The sequence below is a fragment of the Oncorhynchus masou genome, chromosome 22, assembly GCF_036934945.1.
Source record: "Oncorhynchus masou masou isolate Uvic2021 chromosome 22, UVic_Omas_1.1, whole genome shotgun sequence".
NCBI lineage: Eukaryota > Metazoa > Chordata > Actinopteri > Salmoniformes > Salmonidae > Oncorhynchus > Oncorhynchus masou.
The window spans coordinates 1,913,777-1,935,592 of NC_088233.1; the positions used below are offsets into that span (position 1 = coordinate 1,913,777).

Below are 21,816 nucleotides of genomic sequence, written 5' to 3' on the forward strand. Positions count from 1 at the left end.
ACGGCGAACTGGTGACTCGTGGTCACGGGGCGGCAGCTTCGATCGCACATGGCAGACTACAAAGGGGTTGTGTTTCAGATCGCAAAGCCGCAAAACGGTTTACAAATATATCCAGAACACACTATACAGCCGTTCTGTATACCTACGTGTTGTGTGCAGCCTGTCCGAGTGGTGAGATGCCTTTGGATATATGGCGTAAAAAAAAGTCATTATTTTATTGGGTTCGGCTGAAAGGCTGTAAAGTTGAGCATCTCACTGCTACTGTTCTCGATGACTGTTGGGAACATACAAGTAGACAAGGCAGTGGTTTTGGTTGGACAGTTGGAAAAACCTGCTGATGTTGGCTATTCCGTGGTGATTAAGGTCTGCTCCTCCATGGTTACTCCCCAGATCCTGTTGTTGATCTAACCTTGGTAGACAAAAGATTGGTCAGAAGTCAGTGATTATAGTGGTTGACAATTACGTTGGAAGGTTTTTTAATACATTTTTACCACTTTACACAGATTGATCCAAGGACCCAGAAAGCGGGTGCACATTTACATTCCTGAATTTGATGTGCAGAAGACATGATCTGTCAGTATACTCAGTTGAACTGTTGGCGATTTAGTACATTTTCATTTGAATCATTTGTTAAATGTATTTTACCTTTTATATAACTAGGCAAGTCAGTTAAGAACAAATTCTTATTATCAATGATGGCCTAGGAACAGTGGGTTAACTGCCTGTCTTTTTTAGAAGTTAAGTGGGGCTCTTTTTTTTCTTTATTCTCTTAAGTACTGAGTTAGGTAGGAGGATTTAGAAATGAGGAGCTGATGTTGTGATTGACCAGACACTCCAGCACAATAGGTGGTGGCAAACACCTTTTAACGTTTGTTTGCGGACCCCCGTTATATCATAGAAGAATAACAAGCCCGTCTGAGTTCTTATTTGTTCTTGAACACTGCTCATATTCTGTGTTTACATTGTCTCCCCACCCCACCCCACCCTGTCTTTCAAGTGGACGTTTTCCAAATGACCCCGTCGTTTCAACAAGTGGTTAGATGGAGAGAGAAAATATATCAAGTGCTTATAGTTAGTTAGCTCGTAGATTTATCAAAAGCAGAGTGGGTAGACTCTTTTTGTCGATGTGCACAAGAGTAACTAACTTAACTAGCCCATTTCGCCTGCTGGGTTCTTCTAGATGTAGCGACCTTACGTTAAGTAGCTCAATCTAGTCAAGTAATTTAGTCAACAAACATTGAACACAGAAACTAAACATTTTGATTTCCTTGCTCCAATATGGGGATGTGTTTACCGTGCCTTGGTGGATCTGGAAACGCCTCGTCCCCCACACCAGATCGAGTAAGTAACTAGTTACAGTAGCTGGGTTCATTATTAGCTTGGGTGCTGGCGGTAACTAGCGAGTTACATTTTATATACACTATTGTCCATGTTTCAGGTCAACAGCGTAAACAAATTGTACATATAGTTGGATTCCAAAATGAAACAATGTAACATAAAACAGCATAACCAACAAACACCAAAACAATCAGATTTATACGTTCCCATTCAGATCTCTGCTCTTCAGGTCTCGTTTAATATATATTTTTTTCTCATTAATTTCATTAACGTTATTTTTTAAATTTTCCTTATTCTCAACATCATGTTCTGCTTCCTTCCCAGGAGACAAGGAGACGTCAGCTGGCAGAGACAGCTGAGCAGAGACAGAAAGAGGTATGACTGTTTTGGACCAGTTTTTATGACAACCATATAAGGTAGGCTTAAACTGGTACAGCGAAGGGCTGGTTTCCCGGTCACAGATTAAGCCTTGTCCAGGACTGAAAAGCATTTCCATGGAGATTCACCGTTAAACCTTTCTTCTTTGTTTAGACCAGGACTAGGATTAATCTGTGTCCAGGAAACCAGTCCTATATAGCCAACACATGGTGGTCCTGTGTGGCTCAGTCGGATTAGGGTGTGGTGCCTGTGATTGGTATGGTTTATGGTCCCAACTCTACTAGTTAATCTCAGCAGCCAGCCACTCTCCTTGTGTTGTTATTCGTAGAAGAGCTGAGACAGAGTGGAGTCTGCTGGGAGAAGAGAGAAGGCAGTGATCTTATTAGCTATCCTTTTTACACTATCGTGTTAACTGACTGAAAAACCCTACTGTGCTGGCTCCAATCCTTTCCCAGGTTCCAGCAGCTACAGATGTAGGATCTTAATGTGATGACCCTGTTGCAGGAGAACTGTCCTGCATTGCAGGACATTTAAAACTTGCAGTGTATTTTGAGATTTAAAAGGTCTTCTGAAGTTTGTAATTATCATTGTGAAATTTCAGACTCGATTTTTCCCTTACGAAAAATTTATCTACTCCTACAAAAAAAAAAATCTATTTAATTATAATACACATAATAATTCACATTGCCTGTTGCTGCATGATTAAGTTCGGGCTGTAGCAAACTGTCTCAAATTAAGATCCTACATCTGTACGGTAGATGTGCTGTGTAACCAGGTCAGCACACTGCAGCTCGGCTTGATTCGGCTCAGTAGTGTGAAAAGGTTTGCCTATATAACGAGCCTTGAACCAAGAAATCCAATCTAGAAATCCAATTTATGGTGTTTGTACCCTTTTGTTGCAAGGCTACTAAATTCTCTTCAATCATAATGTTTAGCAACTCCTCATAAGACTGGTGGGTATTTTTACTGTTATACAGAAATTCTTCAGTCAAAGCCAATTGTATCCAACCCATAAAGCATGTCGGCCTACTAAAGCATCGAGGTGAGTATGAAGACCATGTTCTTAGCCTCAATGTCTTGAATCGGCTGGTATTTCCTCCCACCCCCCACCTCTCACTTCTGTTCTTAGCCTCAATGTCTTGAATCGGCTGGTATTTCCTCCCACCTCTCACTTCTGTTCTTAGCCTCAATGTCTTGAATCGGCTGGTATTTCCTCCCACCACCCATCTCTCACTTCTGTTCTTAGCCTCAATGTCTTGAATCGGCTGGTATTTCCTCCCACCACCCACCTTTCACTTCTGGCGCTGCACACTTTGTCATTCTGTCTTAACTTTTTTAAAACGTTCCTTACCCTAGTTCCCAATCTGTTTGTGCCGTCTTGCCAGCTCCAATGGTTATTGTCATTCCTTTGACCACAGGAGTTGGCAAGATGGCACAAACAGATCTGGGACCAGGCTGTAACTTATGCTTTCCCTGACACAACAACACTATATACTGGAGCGTACAGATCTGGGACCAGGCTATAACTTATGCTTTCCCTGACACAACAACACTATATACTGGAGCGTACAGATCTGGGACCAGGCTATAACTTATGCTTTCCCTGACACAACAACACTATATACTGGAGCGTACAGATCTGGGACCAGGCTATAACTTATGCTTTCCCTGACACAACAACACTATATAAACTGGAGCGTACAGATCTGGGACCAGGCTATAACTTATGCTTTCCCTGACACAACAACACTATATACTGGAGCGTACAGATCTGGGACCAGGCTGTAACTTATGCTTTCCCTGACACAACAACACTATATACTGGAGCGTACAGATCTGGGACCAGGCTATAACTTATGCTTTCCCTGACACAACAACACTATATACTGGAGCGTACAGATCTGGGACCAGGCTATAACTTATGCTTTCCCTGACACAACAACACTATATACTGGAGCTTACAGATCTGGGACCAGGCTATAACTTATGCTTTCCCTGACACAACAACACTATATACTGGAGCGTACAGATCTGGGACCAGGCTATAACTTATGCTTTCCCTGACACAACAACACTATATACTGGAGCGTACAGATCTGGGACCAGGCTATAACTTATGCTTTCCCTGACACAACAACACTATATACTGGAGCGTACAGATCTGGGACCAGGCTATAACTTATGCTTTCCCTGACACAACAACACTATATACTGGAGCGTACAGATCTGGGACCAGGCTGTAACTTATGCTTTCCCTGACACAACAACACTATATACTGGAGCGTACAGATCTGGGACCAGGCTGTAACTTATGCTTTCCCTGACACAACAACACTATATACTGGAGCGTACAGATCTGGGACCAGGCTGTAACTTATGCTTTCCCTGACACAACAACACTATATACTGGAGCGACAGATCTGGGACCAGGCTATAACTTATGCTTTCCCTGACACAACAACACTATATACTGGAGCTTACAGATCTGGGACCAGGCTATAACTTATGCTTTCCCTGACACAACAACACTATATACTGGAGCGTACAGATCTGGGACCAGGCTATAACTTATGCTTTCCCTGACACAACAATGGAACTTAATGCCTCTAACAGATCTGGGACCAGGCCTCTGGCCACATGGGAAGATAATCCAGCATGTGTCAAACAGCTGGCAACTGGGTTCCCACTCGATTGCACAGCCACAAAGTCAAGATTGGCTAAATTGTAAAAATCATGCAAACAAAAGTGATTTAAAAAATAAAATTAAGGTAAGGCATAAGGTTAGCAGTGTGGTTATGGTTAGGTTTAAAATAATATTTTAAGAAGATAAGTTGTAGAAGTAGGTGGCGTTTATTACTTTGTGGCTGTGGTAACTAGTGACGACCTGGCAATGGCTATCTATCTGCATTAACTGTACTGAATGTGTCTCAGGAAGTCTGACATCTGGCTGCTCTGCCCAATGGCGAGCACTATCCTCTTTCAGGAAGTCTGACATCTGGCTGCTCTGCCCAATGGCGAGCACTATCCTCTTTCAGGAAGTCTGACATCTGGCTGCTCTGCCCAATGGCGAGCACTATCCTCTTTCAGGAAGTCTGACATCTGGCTGCTCTGCCCAATGGCGAGCACTATCCTCTCTCAGGAAGTCTGACATCTGGCTGCTCTGCCCAATGGCGAGCACTATCCTCTCTCAGGAAGCTCAGTTTGATATGCAATGCTTCTGTGTCTAGCATTTAACCGTACAAATAGAATTATGTTCAACATAATATTTCTAGTCAGATAATGACATGCACATGTAGGCCTGTATTCTAGTAAAACTGTCTGTCTGTAGCTGCCATTCTGACCTCTCCATCTCCTCTTAGACAACCTAAAGGGGCGTCAAAAACCCCCAAGCAGTTGAGAGAAATAAAAAGAATAAGGAGATGGAGAAACAAGAGATGAGACCGTCTGCACCTGGAGGAGGAGGAGGGCTGAAGGTTAGTCCTCGTATTTTCAACACAGTGAACACAGATTATGTCATGTCACAGTCTGCTTGCCTGCAACTTCAAGAGGTGGCCTAACCTTGTATTCTTTGCTGGCTTATAGATATTATATAAATAAATACAAATGAATTAATGATATACAGTGGGGAAAACAAGTATTTGATACACTGCCGATTTTGCAGGTTTTCCTACTTACAAAGCATGTAGAGGTCTGTAATTTTTATCATAGGTACACTTAAACTGTGAGAGACGGAATCTTAAATGAAAATCCAGAAAATCACATTGTATGATTTAAAAAAAAAAAAAAAAAAAAGTAATTAATTTTCATTTTATTGCATGGCATAAGTATTTGATACATCAGAAAAGCAGAACTTAATATTTGGTACAGAAACCTTTGTTTGCCAATTAGAGATCATACGTTCCCTGTAGTTCTTGACCAGGTTTGCACACACTGCAGCAGGGATTTTGGCTTTTGGCCCACTCCTCCATACAGACCTTCTCCAGATCCTTCAGGTTTCGGGGCTGCCGCTGGGCAATACGGACTTTCAGCTCCCTCCAAAGATTTTCTATTGGGTTCAGGTCTGGAGACTGGCTAGGCCACTCCAGGACCTTGAGATGCTTCTTACGGAGCCACTCCTTAGTTGCCCTGGCTGTGTGTTTCGGGTCGTTGTCATGCTGGAAGACCCAGTCTCGACCCAACTTCAATGCTCTTACTGAGGGAAGAGGTTGTTGGCCAAGATCTCGCGATACATGGCCCCATCCATCCTCCCCTCAATATGGTGCAGTCGTCCTGTCCCCTTTGCAGAAAAGTATCCCCAAAGAATGATGTTTCCACCTCCATGCTTCACGGTTGGGATGGTGTTCTTGGGGTTGTACTCATCCTTCTTCTTCCTCCAAACACGGTGAGTGGAGTTTAGACCAAAAAGCTCTATTTTTGTCTCATCAGACCACATGACCTTCTCCCATTCCTCCTCTGGATCATCCAGATGGTCATTGGCAAACTTCAGATGGGCCTGGACATGTGCTGGCTTGAGCAGGGGGACCTTGCGTGTGCTGCAGGATTTTAATCCATGACGGCATAGTGTGTTACAAATGGTTTTCTTTAAGACTCTGGACTCAGTTTCAGGTCATTGACCAGTTCCTGTCTTGTAGTTCTGGGCTGATCCCTCACCTTCCTCATGATCATTGATGCCCCACGAGGTGAGATCTTGCAACAGTTGTTGCCATCTCACCAAGCTGCTTGCCTATTGTCCTGTAGCCCATCCCAGCCTTGTGCAGGTCTACAATTTTATGCCTGATGTCCTTACACAGATCTTTGGTCTTGGCCATGTTGGAGAGGTTAGGGTCTGTTTGATTGAGTGTGAGGACAGGTGTCATTTATACAGGTAACAAGTTCAAACAGGTGCAGTTAATACAGGTAATGAGTGGAGAACAGGAGGGCTTCTTAAAGAAAAACTAACAGGTCTGTGAGAGCCGGAATTCTTACTGGTTGGTAGGTGATCAAATACTTATGTCATGCAATAAAATGCAAATTAATTACTCAAATCATACAATGTGATTTTCTTGATTTTTGTTTTGGTTTCTGTCTCTCACAGTTGAAGTGTACCAATGATACAAATTACAGACCTCTACATGCTTTGTAAGTAGGAAACAGGTTATCATATACTTGTTCTCCCGCTGTAGGTCATTTGTAAGTAGGAAACAGGTTATCATATACTTGTTCTCCCCGCTGTAGGTCATTTGTAAGTAGGAAACAGGTTATCATATACTTGTTCTCCCCGCTGTAGGTCATTTGTAAGTAGGAAATGGGTTATCATATACTTGTTCTCCCCGCTGTAGGTCATTTGTAAGTAGGAAATGGGTTATCATATACTTGTTCTCCCCGCTGTAGGTCATTTGTAAGTAGGAAACAGGTTATCATATACTTGTTCTCCCCGCTGTAGGTAATTTGTAAGTAGGAAACAGGTTATCATATACTTGTTCTCCCCGCTGTAGGTCATTTGTAAGTAGGAAACAGGTTATCATATACTTGTTCTCCCCGCTGTAGGTCATTTGTAAGTAGGAAACAGGTTATCATATACTTGTTTCCCCGCTGTAGGTCATTTGTAAGTAGGAAACAGGTTATCATATACTTGTTCTCCCGCTGTAGGTCATTTGTAAGTAGGAAACAGGTTATCATATACTTGTTCTCCCCGCTGTAGGTCATTTGTAAGTAGGAAACAGGTTATGATATACTTGTTCTCCCCGCTGTAGGTAATTTGAGTTAGAACAGTTTAATGATGCAGCTCGAAACATAAAGGCTCTTTAATGTCTCCGACTACATGAATGGCTGGATCTGGTTTCTGTTTGCCACATATCAGCCACTTGTTGTTGGAATGTTTTCTGTTTCCCAACAGGTCATTTATTTGTCTGATGCTTTTCCCCTTTGAGGAGATGAGCTGCGTCTATTCCAATCCTTTAATACCATGTTTTCTTCTGTTCTGTAATGGCAGGTAGGCTAAAGATGGACATGGAGAGATCCTGGAAGTCTCAATCTAGACTGAGGTTCAGCTAACAACATGAAGAGTGTTGGTACCAGTTGACTTGAAAAGGCTTTTTTTGGGTGTTGGCCCTTCTACTACATTTTTAAAATATTTTTAAATGCAAGCTTCTTTTTTTTAGAGGGGATTGTTTGCCAGGCTTCAACACTGGTAGAAAATAAATAAAGATTCTACTGCCCAATGTTGGCAGTGTGAATCACAGGACGTGCCTCCCTTAATGCCAAGATATACAAGAGAATGTGCAAGCCAGCCAATGGAGCTTTGGAACGGACAGGGTGGCATAGCTATGAATAGAATATACACACTCAGAGGAAATATGCTCACACTACATCTATAAACTGTACCAGGCATCTTGCAGCGTACTCTCTCTTTGTCCTCTCTCCTCGCGCTCCTCCTCCTTTCTCTCAGCCATTTCAGCTTTAACACCATGGTGCTTTCTTCTGCTGAGGAATATGCTCACACTACATCTATAAACTGTACCAGGTATCTTGCAGCGTACTCTCTCTTTGTCCTCTCTCCTCGCGCTCCTCCTCCTTTCTCAGCCATTTCAGCTTGACCAGCTTTAACACCATGGTGCTTTCTTCTGCTGAGGAATATTCTCATTGTGACCTATTGACCTATTTACTGTATAGTACATTTTCCTTCTAAAATGATTTTATGCAACAAAGTCCTTTTAGTGTTCAAAATAGGCCTAGATGATTCAAATGACGTTTTCTATTGTAGATCAGTTAAATCAAATTTTATTTGTCACATACACATGGTTAGCAAAGGTTAATGCGAGTGTAGGGAAATGCTTGTGCTTCTAGTTCCGACAATGCAGTAATAACCAACAAGTAATTAACTAACAATTCCAAAACTACTGTCTTATACACACAAGTGTAAGGGGATAAAGAATATGTACATAAAGATATATGAATGAGTGATGGTACAGAGCAGCATAGGCAAGATACAGTAGATGGTATCGAGTACAGTATATACATGTGAGATGAGTATGTAAACAAAGTGGCATAGTTAGTGGCTAGTGATACATGTATTACATAAGGATGCAGTCGATGATATAGAGTACAGTATATACGTATACATATGAGATGAATAATGTAGGGTAAGTAACATTATATAAGGTAGCATTGTTTAAAGTGGCTAGTGATATATTTACATTTCCCATCAATTCCAATTATTAAAGTGGCTGGAGTTGAGTCCGTGTCAGTGTGTTGGCAGCAGCCACTCAATGTTAGTGGTGGCTGTTTAACAGTCTGATGGCCTTGAGATAGAAGCTGTTTTTCAGTCTCTCGGTCCTAGCTTTGATGCACCTGTACTGACCTCGCCTTCTGGATGATAGCGGGGTGAGTGTGAAAAGAACTACATTTCCCATAGCTACTGATGAACCACGTGAATGTTTTAGAGTTCATGCACCAGCACTATTCAGTTGACATTTCACTTTAGTGTTTGATTTTCATATTTCAGCGCAATAGTAGTTATTTGCTACACATTGTAATGGTTTCTATCGGTTTGTAATGTATGAAGAAAACACTTTATTTAAATGAGATAGGAAATTTGAGTTGTGAAAGCCTGATGAAAGTGTTTATGTATGTCACGAGTCCAACCGAAGGTGGCTCCCCTTCCCGTTTGGGTGGCGGTCGTCGTACGAGCTGCCACTGATTTCTTTCCTCCCCCTCCTTTATGTGTTTATTGGTATCACCTGTTTTGAGTTGGTTGTAATTAGTTGGGCTTTATTAGTCAGCCGGCCCGCCTGGTTCTTTGTGCGGGATTGATTATTGTAACCCTGGTGTTTTGTTATTGTCGAACGTGTTGGTTTATGTTCGTGTATAGTGCTGGACTGTTTCGTTCCCCGTGTCTGGGGCATTTTGTTTTGAGCACCCAGTGGTTAGTGGGGTGGCCGTGGTTCACCGTGTCTGGGGCATTTTGTTTTGAGCACCCAGTGGTTAGTGGGGTGGCCGTGGTTCACCGTGTCTGGGGCATTTTGTTTTGAGCACCCAGTGGTTAGTGGGGTGGCCGTGGTTCACCGTGTCTGGGGCATTTTGTTTTGAGCACCCAGTGGTTAGTGGGGTGGCCGTGGTTCACCGTGTCTGGGGCATTTTGTTTTGAGCACCCAGTGGTTAGTGGGGTGGCCGTGGTTCACCGTGTCTGGGGCATTTTGTTTTGAGCACCCAGTGTTTAGTGGGGTGGCCGTGGTTCACCGTGTCTGGGGCATTTTGTTTTGAGCACCCAGTGGTTAGTGGGGTGGCCGTGGTTCACCGTGTCTGGGGCATTTTGTTTTGAGCACCCAGTGGTTAGTGGGGTGGCCGTGGTTCACCGTGTCTGGGGCATTTTGTTTTGAGCACCCAGTGGTTAGTGGGGGCCGTGGTTCACCGTGTCTGGGGCATTTTGTTTTGAGCACCCAGTGTTTAGTGGGGTGGCCGTGGTTCACCGTGTCTGGGGCATTTTGTTTTGAGCACCCAGTGGTTAGTGGGGTGGCCGTGGTTCACCGTGTCTGGGGCATTTTGTTTTGAGCACCCAGTGGTTAGTGGGGGGGCCGTGGTTCACCGTGTCTGGGGCATTTTGTTTTGAGCACCCAGTGGTTAGTGGGGTGGCCGTGGTTCACCGTGTCTGGGGCATTTTGTTTTGAGCACCCAGTGGTTAGTGGGGGGCCGTGGTTCACCGTGTGTGCATTAAAGGAGCACTATATTGAACTCTCTGTTTTCCTGTGCCTGACTTCCCACTCATGACACCCAGTACTTTTCATGTCAACCTGTTGAGTAATATTGTTGCCATGACAATGTTCCAGGAATTATGTTAATCCAAACATACACCGGCGTCACGATGTTCTTTCTTCAGCCATAGTACAGCACCCCTGGAGCAAATTAGGTTTAAGTGCCTTGCGCAAGGGCACATTAACAGATTATTCACCTTGTCGGCTCGGGTATTCAAACCGTCAACCTTTCGGTTACTGGCCCAACACTCTAACCACTAGGCTACCTGCCGCCCCTCCACTCTAACCACTAGGCTACCTGCCGCCCCTCCACTCTAGCCACTAGGCTACCTGCCGCCACTCCACTCTCGCCACTAGGCTACCTGCCGCCCCTCCACTCTCGCCACTAGGCTACCTGCCGCCCCTCTTCACTCTCGCCACTTAGGCTACCTGCCGCCCCATCCACTCTCGCCACTAGGCTACCTGCCGCCCCTCCACTCTCGCCACTAGGCTACCTGCCGCCCCTCCACTCTCGCCACTAGGCTACCTGCCGCCCCTCCACTCTCGCCACTAGGCTACCTGCCGCCCCTCCACTCTCGCCACTAGGCTACCTGCCGCCCTCCACTCTCGCCACTAGGCTACCTGCCGCCCCTCCACTCTAACCACTAGGCTACCTGCCGCCCCTCCACTCTCGCCACTAGGCTACCTGCCGCCCCTCCACTCTCGCCACTAGGCTACCTGCCGCCCCTCCACTCTCGCCACTAGGCTACCTGCCGCCCTCCACTCTCGCCACTAGGCTACCTGCCGCCCTCCACTCTCGCCACTAGGCTACCTGCCGCCCCTCCACTCTCGCCACTAGGCTACCTGCCGCCCCTCCACTCTCGCCACTAGGCTACCTGCCGCCCCTCCACTCTCGCCACTAGGCTACCTGCCGCCCCTCCACTCTCGCCACTAGGCTACCTGCCGCCCCTCCACTCTCGCCACTAGGCTACCTGCCGCCCCTCCACTCTCGCCACTAGGCTACCTGCCGCCCTCCACTCTCGCCACTAGGCTACCTGCCGCCCCTCCACTCTCGCCACTAGGCTACCTGCCGCCCCTCCACACTCGCCACTAGGCTACCTGCCGCCCTCCACTCTCGCCACTAGGCTACCTGCCGCCCTCCACTCTCGCCACTAGGCTACCTGCCGCCCCTCCACTCTCACCACTAGGCTACCTGCCGCCCCTCCACTCTCACCACTAGGCTACCTGCCGCCCCTCCACTCTCGCCACTAGGCTACCTGCCGCCCCTCCACTCTCGCCACTAGGCTACCTGCCGCCCTTTATGATGGACAAATCAAATCAGTTTGCCACGTACACAGGTATATATGAAAAAGATATGTTTGTTTCTAGCTCCAAAAGTGCAGTAATACACATATAAACCAAAAAGAAATAGGAAGAATGTAAGAAATATCAGAACAGTAAAGCCATAGTCTGGAATATACCGTGTGTGTGCGCTACTTGTCAAAAGTTTTAGAGCACCTACTCATTCAAGGGTTTTTCTATATTTGGACTATTTTTGACATTGTAGAATAATAGTGAAGACATCAGAACTATGGAATCATGTGGTAACCAAAACGTTGTTAAACAAAATTGATTCGTTTAACACGTTTTTGGTTACTACATGATTCCATTTGTGTTATTTCATAGTTTTGATGTCTCCACTGTTATTTTGGTTACTACCTGAATGCCAACCGTCACATCTGGAGGAAACCTGGCACCATCCCTACGGTGAAGCATGGTGGTGGCAGCATTACGCTGTGGGGATGTTTTTCAGCGGCAGGGACTGGGAGACTAGTCAGGTTTGAGGGAAAGATGAACGAACCAAAGTACAGAGAGATCCTTGATGAAAACCTGCTCCAGAGCGCTCGGGACCTCAGACTGGGGCGAAGATTCACCTTCCAACAGGACAACCACCCTAAACACACAGGACACTAACATATTCGCCGCACATCCCCGACTGTAGACTATGCCTTGTATTGGGCTACACTCCAATAGGCTATTTTTTTATTTAAATAAGCCATTTATCCTCTGTGGCTAAAGTTTAGGCGTTCTCGTGGTGTCGTAGGCTATTCTGAATCATTAAATGTATTTCTGAACAGACAGCAGTAACTCTATAACTTTGGCACATTTATTTTAATTTCTCATGCGTGCTGCAGCTAATCCAGAACCCTTCACGTGGCTGTGATTCTATAAAAGGAAACATGATGAAGTGCAACGCTGGAGAGATTAGAGTTGCAGGCTCATGTCTATCAGAGCAGCAAGAGAGAGATCATAGAATGTGAATCTCATTCTAGTTTGGTGAGAGATACAGGGGGGGCGGAAGAGGTAACTTGAATGAACTTTGTTCGTGTTTATTAGAATTTTACATTGCAAAAAGTGCCACTTGTTTTTCATGCCACGAGAGGTACCAGATCCGGCCAAATAGGGACCGGAACGAAACAGTCCAAAACGTGGAGGTGCCGGATCCTGTTCCGACAGGATTAGGCTCAAATTAAACTCTTGAATTTGTGTTCCTCCACCTTTCCTTATTTCTGTTGTGGATTGTGTTTCTGTCCACCAATGGAAAGTTACTAAACAATGAGCAAACCAGCCTATGTATTGAATACTTGGAACTGGATTGTGATGAATGAACCATGCACACAATGTGCTTAAAAATATATATATATTTGAAATCAGGTATCAACTTTGATATGATGTGTGTGATATTGTTTGGTGAAATATGCTTAAAAGGAGAGTCATTTCCCTTAATTCTGCACCTTTGGATAGTTGTACTTCCAATTTTGATCGTCGTCATTATAGTGGCTGAAAAGTAAATGTATATATTTACTCGGATTTTTAAAATACAAACTAACTTTCTGTTTTGTCTGCTTGGAATCAAGAGACAAGTATAGTCGCGTTAATCTTTTCGCAAGCAGTCGTGTTCTTTCGATGAATGTATTTGCAATTTGAACGGTATAATGTCATTTTAATGAATGCATTTATGTTTTAAAAAGTCAACGACATTTTGAAAATCCATGTACTGTTTTGCAACAGCTCTCTCTGTCTTATGGACGCTGTTTTGAAACTCGACAACCTTGTTCCAAAAAAAACCGAATGGTTTAGACAGTTGTTCTCTGATTGAAATAGTTCAAGAGTACAGGTGCCATGAGGGACAAAAATGCTGACAGCACCTGGTATTCCCAGGCAGCCTCCCATCCAAGGACTAACCAGGCCTGACCTTGCTTAGCTTCCGAGACTGAGCGTGTTGTAATGTATATATGATGCAAGTGAACATTTCACTGGACCGTTTCCACCTGTATCCTGTGCACGTGACGAATAAACGTTGATGTGATGATCAACTCACCATTCATATCAGCTGTCATAGTCAATATAATGACTGACCTGTACCCCCTCACATTGACTCGTTATTGTGTTACTTTTTAAAATGTTCTTAGAACTGCATTGTTGGTTAAGGAATTGTAAGTAAAATATGATTGTAAAATTGTATTCTGCATATGTGACAAATATAATTTTTTTAGATGAATCGGGTGACTGACTTGACCACTGACCACCACTGTTGAGACATCATTGACATAGAATTGCTTAAACGCAATATCCATCATGAACCTGATTAAAGACCCATCCGGTTAACTTGGTCTACTTTTCCTTTACAACGGCAGAAGGTGCACCGTTCCTGGAGGTACTGCAATACCAGTTCGATGCGTGGAGTGGACGGAGCAAGCCCCTATTCCATCTCCCTATTCCAAAAATCAATTTAATATATGGTCCCCTGATAGGGGACGTATCAGATATTAAACTGATAAGAACAGACACTACACTTGATCTTAGCCAAAAGGCCGAGAAGCGATACCGCAATGCTTTCGGGAGGAAGGTGCCGTTCTCAAACACGTCAAATCTGGTAACGGTTAAACCAAAATGAGCTCTGTAAACTTTACAACAAATATCAAAGATGATGCTATTTAAAAGAAATGGTGACATAGACTGGGAGTTAATCAACGTCGGGAAAAGACACTGTTACAAATTAACATATTGGAAGGTTCCAAGGTGACGTGGACATCCGCCCTCCAATCGGAAACGAGACAAATCCTTATTGAGTTAAAACCAGATTTACAGCAAAATTGGAATAAGAATCTATCAAATAGGGGTGGGAAAAACAATTTGTAGATAATAAAACTGACATAATATGTTATCTTTCATATAAACTATCTCTGGAAGCGTTGATGCCACAAGGAACTAAAATAATTGTCGGAACAGGTATCAACTTTGATATGATGTGTATGATATTGTTTGGTGAAATATGCTTAAAAGGAGTCATTTCCCATAATTCTGCACATTTGGATAGTTGTACTTCCAATTTTGATCGTCGTCATTATAGTGGTGGAAAGAAAATGTATATATCTACTCGGATTTTTAAAATACAAACTAACTTTCTGTTTTGTCTGCTTGGACTCAAGAGACAAGTATAGTCGCGTTAATCTTTTTGCAAGCAGTCGTGTTCTTTCGATGAATGTATTTGCAATTTGACCGGTATAATATAATTTTGATGAATGCATTTATGTTTTATAGACAACGACATTTTGATAATCTCGACAACCTTGTTCCAAAAAAACCAAATGGTTTAGACAGTTTAATCATGCAAGGCTCCACAGACAGATTTAAAAAATATGCTATTTTTTGCGTTGTTGACGTATGTATTGAAGTCAAGTGGTTCAACATTCAAATGTATTTTATTGACAACAAAGAACAGCTTGAACAAGGCGACGGTCGGTGGAAGTCGGGCGCCACCAAGTGGACAATTATTTTAGTTCCTTGTGGCATCAACGCTTCCAGAGATAGTTTATAAAAGATAACATATGTCAGTTTTATTATCCAAAAATTGTTTTTCCCACCCCTATTTGATAGATTCTTATTCCAATTAAGCTGTAAATCTGGTTTTAACTCAATAAGGATTTGTCTCGTTTCCGATTGGAGGGCGGATGTCATCGATTTTGGAACCTACCAATGTTTTACATTGTAACAGTGAAAAGTGTCTTTTCCCGACGTTGATCAAATCCCAGTCTATGTCACCATTTCTTTTAAATAGCATCATCTTTGATATTTGTTGTAAAGTTTACAGATCTCATTTTGGTTTAACCGTTACCAGATTTGACGTGTCTGAGAACGGCACCTTCCTCCCGAAAGCATTACGGTATCGCTTCTCGGCCTTTTGGCTAAGATCAAGTGTAGTGTCTGTTCTTATCAGTTTAATATCTGATACGTCCCCTATCAGGGGACCATATATTAAATTGATTTTTGGAATAGGGAGATGGAATAGGGGCTTGCTCCGTCCACTCCACGCATCGAACTGGTATTGCAGTACCTCCAGGAATGGTGCACCCTCTGCCGTTGTAAAGGAAAAGTAGACCAAGTTAACCGGATGGCTGTTTTTGATCAGAATCATGATAAAATTGCTTAAACGCAATATCCATGTCAATGATGTCTCAACAGTGGTGGTCAAGTCAGTCACCCATATTTATCACATGCGCAGAATACCATTTTACCGTAATATTTTACTTACAATTCCTTAACCAACAATGCAGTTCTAAGAACATTTTAAAAAGTAACACAATAACAATAACGAGTCAATGTGAGGGGTTACAGGTTAGTCATTATGTTGACTATGACAGCTGATATGAATGGCTGATATGAATGGTAAGTTGATCATCACATCAACGTTTATTCGTCACGTGCTGTCAGCATTTCTGTCCCTCATGGCACCTGTACTCTTGAACTATTTCAATCAGAGAACAACTGTCTAAACCATTCGGGTTTTTTTGGAACAAGGTTGTCGAGTTCCATAAGACAGAGAGAGCTGTTGCAAAACAGTACATGGATTTTCAAAATGTCGTTGTCTTTTTAAAACATAAATGCATTCATCAAAATTATATTATACCGTTCAAATTGCAAATACATTCATCGAAAGAACACGACTGATTAACGCGACTATACTTGTCTCTTGATTCCAAGCAGACAAAACAGAAAGTTAGTTTGTATTTTAAAAATCCGAGTAGATATATACATTTTCTTTTCAGCCACTGTAATGACGACGATCAAAATTGGAAGTACAACTATCCAAAGGTGCAGAATTATGGGAAATGACTCTCCTTTTAAGCATATTTCACCAAACAATATCATACACATCATATCAAAGTTGATACCTGATTTCAAATATATATATATTTTTAAGCACATTGTGTGCATGGTTCATTCATCGCTACCATCACAATCCAGTTCCAAGTATTCAATACATAGGCTGGTTTGCTCATTGTTTAGTAACTTTCCATTGGCGGACAGAAACACAATCCACAACAGAAATAAGGAAAGGTGGAGGAACACAAATTCAAGAGTTTAATTTGAGCCTAATCCTGTCGGAACAGGATCCTGCACCTCCACGTTTTGGACTGTTTCGTTCCGGACCCTATTTGGCCGGATCTGGTACCTCTCATGGCATGAAAAACAAGTGTCACTTTTTGCAATGTAAAATTCTAATAAACACGAACAAAGTTCATTCGAGTTACCTCTTCCCCCCCCCCTGTATCTCTCACCAAACTAGAATGAGATTCACTTTCTATGGGACACGATTCGTCAGGACCTCCAACACCCGAAGCTAAGTAGTAACATTAACATGATGCCTTCTAATTGCAGTCGCTGTACTCGCCTTACGGCGAGGATAGCTGTGCTACAAGCCCGGCTTCAGACGCAATCGTTAGGCAAGGGTAATTTCAGTGTAGGAAAGGATGAAACAGCGTCTGTGCCACCAGCAAGTACAGATAGTAGTATAAATCCCCTGGCACAGTCCCCGCAGCCGGACAACTTTCTCACGGTTTCTGGAAGGAAATGCTGTAGGAACGCTCAACCGGTGTCGCTCATTCAGCCGACAGAAACTTTCAACCGGTTTTCCCCATTAAGTAGCGAGTCGGAGTCAGAGGCCGAGCCTTCTCTGGTCTATACTCCTCCCGTTACGGGGTCTGAGACGCCGAAGCTTCCCACCATTAGCTCTGACAAATTGAAAACTCTAGTCATTGGCGACTCCATTACCCGCAGTATTAGACTTAAAACGAATCATCCAGCGATCATACATTGTTTACCGGGGGCAGGGCTACCGACGTTAAGGCTAATCTGAAGATGGTGCTGGCTAAAGCTAAAACTGGCGAGTGTAGAGAGTATAGAGATATTGTTATCCACGTCGGCACCAACGATGTTAGGATGAAACAGTCAGAGATCACCAAGCGCAACATAGCTTCTGCGTGTAAATCAGCTAGAAAGATGTGTCGGCATCGAGTAATTGTCTCTGGCCCCTCCCAGTTAGGGGGAGTGATGAGCTCTACAGCAGAGTCTCACAACTCAATCGCTGGTTGAAAACTGTTTTCTGCCCCTCCGAAAAGTTAGAATTTGTAGATAATTGGCCCTCTTTTTGGGACTCACCCACAAACAGGACCAAGCCTGACCTGCTGAGGAGTGACGGACTCCATCCTAGCTGGAGGGGTGCTCTCATCTTATCTACCAACATAGACAGGGCTCTAACTCCTCTAGCTCCACAATGAAATAGGGTGCAGGCCAGGCAGCAGGCTGTTAGCCAGCCTGCCAGCATAGTGGAGTCTGCCACTAGCATAGTCAGTGTAGTCAGCTCAGCTATCACCATTGAGACCGTGTCTGTGCCTCGACCTAGGTTGCGCAAAACTAAACATGGCGGTGTTCGCCTTAGCAATCTCACTAGGATAAAGACCACCTCCATTCCTGTCATTATTGAAAGAGATCATGATACCTCACATCTCAAAATAGGGCTACTTAATGTTAGATCCCTTACTTCAAAGGCAATTATAGTCAATGAACTAATCACTGATCATAATCTTGATGTGATTGGCCTGACTGAAACATGGCTTAAGCCTGATGAATTTACTGTGTTAAATGAGGCCTCACCTCCTGGCTACACTAGTGACCATATCCCCCGTGCATCCCGCAAAGGCGGAGGTGTTGCTAACATTTACGATAGCAAATTTCAATTTACAAAAAAAAAAATGACGTTTTCGTCTTTGAGCTTCTAGTCATGAAATCTATGCAGCCTACTCAATCACTTTTTATAGCTACTGTTTACAGGCCTCCTGGGTCATATACAGCGTTCCTCACTGAGTTCCCTGAATTCCTATCGGACCTTGTAGTCATAGCAGATAATATTCTAATCTTTGGTGACTTTAATATTCACATGGAAAAGTCCACAGACCCACTCCAAAAGGCTTTCGGAGCCATCATCGACTCAGTGGGTTTTGTCCAACATGTCTCTGGACCCACTCACTGTCACAGTCATACGCTGGACCTAGTTTTGTCCCATGGAATAAATGTTGTGGATCTTAATGTTTTTCCTCATAATCCAGGACTATCGGACCACCATTTTATTACGTTTGCAATTGCAACAAATAATCTGCTCAGACCCCAACCAAGGAACATCAAAAGTCGTGCTATAAATTCACAGACAACACAAAGATTCCTTGATGTCCTTCCAGATTCCCTCTGTCTACCCAATGACACCAGAGGACAAAAATCAGTTAACCACCTAACTGAGGAACTCAATTTAACCTTGCGCAATACCCTAGATGCAGTTGCACCCCTAAAAACTAAAAACATTTCTCATAAGAAACTAGCTCCCTGGTACACAGAAAATACCCGAGCTCTGAAGCAAGCTTCCAGAAAATTGGAACGGAAATGGCGCCACACCAAACTGGAAGTCTTCCGTCTAGCTTGGAAAGACAGTACCGTGCAGTACCGAAGAGCCCTTACTGCTGCTCGATCATCCTATTTTTCTAACTTAATTGAGGACAATAAGAACAATCCAAAATTCCTTTTTGATACGGTCGCAAAGCTAACTAAAAGCAGCATTCCCCAAGAGAGGATGACTTTCACTTTAGCAGTGATAAATTCATGAACTTCTTTGAGGAAAAATTATGATTATTAGAAAGCAAATTACAGACTCCTCCTTAAATCTGCGTATTCCTTCAAAGCTCAGTTGTCCTGAGTCTGCACAACTCTGCGTGGACCTAGGATCAAGAGAGACGCTCAAGTGTTTTAGTACTATATCTCTTGACACAATGATGAAAATAATCATGGCCTCTAAACCTTCAAGCTGCTTACTGGACCCTATTCCAACTAAACTACTGAAAGAGCTGCTTCCTGTGCTTGGCCCTCCTATGTTGAACATAATAAACGGCTCTCTATCCACCGGATGTGTACCAAACTCACTAAAAGTGGCAGTAATAAAGCCTCTCTTGAAAAAGCCAAACCTTGACCCAGAAAATATAAAAAACTATCGGCCTATATCGAATCTTCCATTCCTCTCAAAATCTTAGAAAAGGCTGTTGCTCAGCAACTCACTGCCTTCCTGAAGACAAACAATGTATATGAAATGCTTCAGTCTGGTTTTAGACCCCATCATAGCACTGAGACGGCACTTGTGAAGGTGGTAAATGACATTTTAATGGCATCGGACCGAGGCTCTGCATCTGTCCTCGTGCTCCTAGACCTTAGTGCTGCTTTTGATACCATCGATCACCACATTCTTTTGGAGAGATTGGAAACCCAAATTGGTCTACACGGTCAAGTTCTGGCCTGGTTTAGATCTTATCTGTCGGAAAGATATCAGTTTGTCTCTGTGGATGGTTTGTCCTCTGACAAATCAACTGTAAATTTCGGTGTTCCTCAAGGTTCCGTTTTAGGACCGCTGTTGTTTTCACTATATATTTTACCTCTTGGGGATGTTATTCGAAAACATAATGTTAACTTTCACTGCTATGCGGATGATACACAGCTGTACATTTCAATGAAACATGGTGAAGCCCCAAAATTGCCCTCGCTAGAAGCATGTGTTTCAGACATAAGGAAGTGGATGGCAGCAAACTTTCTACTTTTAAACTCGGATAAAACAGAGATGCTTGTTCTAGGTCCCAAGAAACAAAGAGATCTTCTGTTGAATCTGACAATTAATCTTAATGGTTGTACAGTCATCTCAAATAAAACTGTGAAGGACCTCGGCGTTACTCTGGACCCTGATCTCTCTTTTGAAGAACATATCAAGACCATTTCAAGGACAGCTTTTTTCCATCTACGTAACATTGCAAAAATCAGAAACTTTCTGTCCAAAAATGATGCAGAAAAATTAATCCATGCTTTTGTCACTTCTAGGTTAGACTACTGCAATGCTCTACTTTCCGGCTACCCGGATAAAGCACTAAATAAACTTCAGTTAGTGCTAAATACGGCTGCTAGAATCCTGACTAGAACCAAAAATTTGATCATATTACTCCAGTGCTAGCCTCCCTACACTGGCTTCCTGTCAAAGCAAGGGCTGATTTCAAGGTTTTACTGCTAACCTACAAAGCATTGCATGGGCTTGCTCCTACCTATCTCTCTGATTTGGTCCTGCCGTACATACCTACACGTACGCTACGGTCACAAGACGCAGGCCTCCTAATTGTCCCTAGAATTTCTAAGCAAACAGCTGGAGGCAGGGCTTTCTCCTATAGAGCTCCATTTTTATGGAACGGTCTGCCTACCCATGTCAGAGACGCAAACTCGGTCTCAACCTTTAAGTCTTTACTGAAGACTCATCTCTTCAGTGGGTCATATGATTGAGTGTAGTCTGGCCCAGGAGTGGGAAGGTGAACGGAAAGGCTCTGGAGCAACGAACCACCCTTGCTGTCTCTGCCTGGCCGGTTCCCCTCTTTCCACTGGGATTCTCTGCCTCTAACCCTATTACAGGGGCTGAGTCACTGGCTTGCTGGGGCTCTCTCATGCCGTCCCTGGGAGGGGTGCGTCACCTGAGTGGGTTGATTCACTGATGTGGTCATCCTGTCTGGGTTGGCGCCCCCCTTGGGTTGTGCCGTGGCGGAGATCTTTGCGGGCTATACTCAGCTTTGTCTCAGGATGGTAAGTTGGTGGTTGAAGATATCCCTCCAGTGGTGTGGGGGCTGTGCTTTGGCATAGTGGGTGGGGTTATATCCTTCCTGTTTGGCCCTGTCCGGGGTGTCCTCGGGTGGGGCCACAGTGTCTCCTGACCCCTCCTGTCTCAGCCTTCAGTATTTATGCTGCAGTAGTTTATGTGTCGGGGGGCTGGGGTCAGTTTGTTATATCTGGAGTACTTCTCCTGTCCACCCGGTGTCCTGTGTGAATCTAAGTGTGCGTTCTCTAATTCTCTCCTTCTCTCTCGGAGGACCTGAGCCCTAGGACCATGCCCCAGGACTACCTGACATGATGACTCCTTGCTGTCCCCAGTCCACCTGGCCGTGCTGCTGCTCCAGTTTCAACTGAACCGCGGCCCTAGGAC

At 43.8% G+C, this 21,816-nt stretch overlaps 1 long non-coding RNA gene and 2 other non-coding genes across 3 annotated transcripts; 2 read left to right on the forward strand and 1 right to left on the reverse strand.

Annotated features, from left to right (window-relative positions):
- The first annotated feature begins 980 nt into the window (after nt 1–980).
- Nucleotides 981–8,931, forward strand: LOC135508877 (uncharacterized). The gene is made up of 5 exons (XR_010450864.1): nt 981–1,341; nt 1,663–1,713; nt 2,694–2,758; nt 5,076–5,189; nt 7,688–8,931. It is a non-coding gene; the product is annotated as an uncharacterized LOC135508877 (long non-coding RNA).
- Nucleotides 8,932–14,120: 5,189 nt separating this feature from the next.
- LOC135509797 (U2 spliceosomal RNA) lies at nt 14,121–14,311 on the reverse strand. Its single transcript, XR_010450970.1, has one exon. It is a non-coding gene; the product is annotated as a U2 spliceosomal RNA (small nuclear RNA).
- Nucleotides 14,312–15,653: 1,342 nt separating this feature from the next.
- Nucleotides 15,654–15,844, forward strand: LOC135509799 (U2 spliceosomal RNA). Its single transcript, XR_010450971.1, has one exon. It is a non-coding gene; the product is annotated as a U2 spliceosomal RNA (small nuclear RNA).
- Nucleotides 15,845–21,816: the final 5,972 nt, after the last annotated feature.